Source organism: Schistocerca americana, chromosome X (genome assembly GCF_021461395.2).
Source record: "Schistocerca americana isolate TAMUIC-IGC-003095 chromosome X, iqSchAmer2.1, whole genome shotgun sequence".
NCBI lineage: Eukaryota > Metazoa > Arthropoda > Insecta > Orthoptera > Acrididae > Schistocerca > Schistocerca americana.
In genome coordinates this window covers 243,692,415-243,693,780 of record NC_060130.1, presented here as the reverse complement: position 1 = coordinate 243,693,780, position 1,366 = coordinate 243,692,415, and positions in this window count along the sequence as shown.

The window sequence follows — 1,366 nt, the reverse complement described above, 5'->3', positions numbered from 1 at the left end:
CTATAACAGTTAGGTGGGAGGTGAGAAAACTTGGATTTCATGGTCGAGCGACTGTTGATAAGCCACACATCATGCTGGAAAATGCCAAATGACACCTCGCTGGGTGTAAGGAGCATAAACATTGGATGATTGAACAGTGGAAAAATGTGTGGAGTGACGAATCACAGTATACAATGTGGCAATCCGATGGCAAGGTGTTGGTATGACGAATGCACGGTGAATGTCACCTGCCAGCATGTGTAGTGCCCACCAGTAAGATTCGGAGGCAGTGGTGTTACGGTGTGGTCATGTTTTTCATGAAAAGGCTGGCACCCCTAGTTGTTCTGCATGGCACTATCACAGCACAGGCCTACATTGATGTTTTAAGCACTTTCTTGCTTCCCACTGTTGAGGAGCAATTCGGGGATGGCGACTGCATCTTTCAACCCGACTGAGCACCTGTTTATAATGCACGGCTTGTGGTGGTGTCGTTACATGACAGCCGGCCGAAGTGGCCGTGCGGTTAAAGGCGCTGCAGTCTGGAACCGCAAGACCGCTACGGTCGCAGGTTCGAATCCTGCCTCGGGCATGGATGTTTGTGATGTCCTTAGGTTAGTTAGGTTTAACTAGTTCTAAGTTCTAGGGGACTAATGACCTCAGCAGTTGAGTCCCATAGTGCTCAGAGCCATTTGAACCATTTGAATCGTTACATGGCAATAACATCCCTGTAATGGACTGGCCTGCACAGAGTCCTGGCCTGAATCCTACAGAAAACCTTTGGGATGTTTTGGAATCCTGATTTCATGCCAGGCCTCACCAACCGACATTGATACCTCTCCACAGTGGAGCACTCTGTGAAGAATGGACTGCCATTCCCCAAGAAACCTTCCAGCACCTGACTGAACATATGCCTGCGATAGTGGAAGCATCAACAAGGCTAAGGGTGGGCCAACACCATACTGAATTCCAGAATTGCCGATGGAGGGTGCCACAAACTTGTAAGTCATTTTCAGCCAGGTGTGCAGATACTTTTGATCATATAGTGTAGGTTAGAGAATTTAACAAAGTCACAGTGACTACTGGCATTTTTAACATCTTGTCCATAACACATACTTCAATATAAGGTTTGCTTGCCACAACTGTCACGTGGGAAACACTATTCACATTTATGTTCATTCTGATGGAGGATGTTGAGAGGTGCACACAGATGCAATATGTCCCTTGTTTTTACAATATTTACACCTCACCCAATGCTTTGGGCTCACAGATCACTCATTGAACAAAACAAAAAGAGCACAAATGGAGAGGAGAACACGGCCACTGTTGTGACACTGCGTGCCGGTTTAGCATGGCACAGCCCCATGCATCCTGGAGAACATGACTGCAC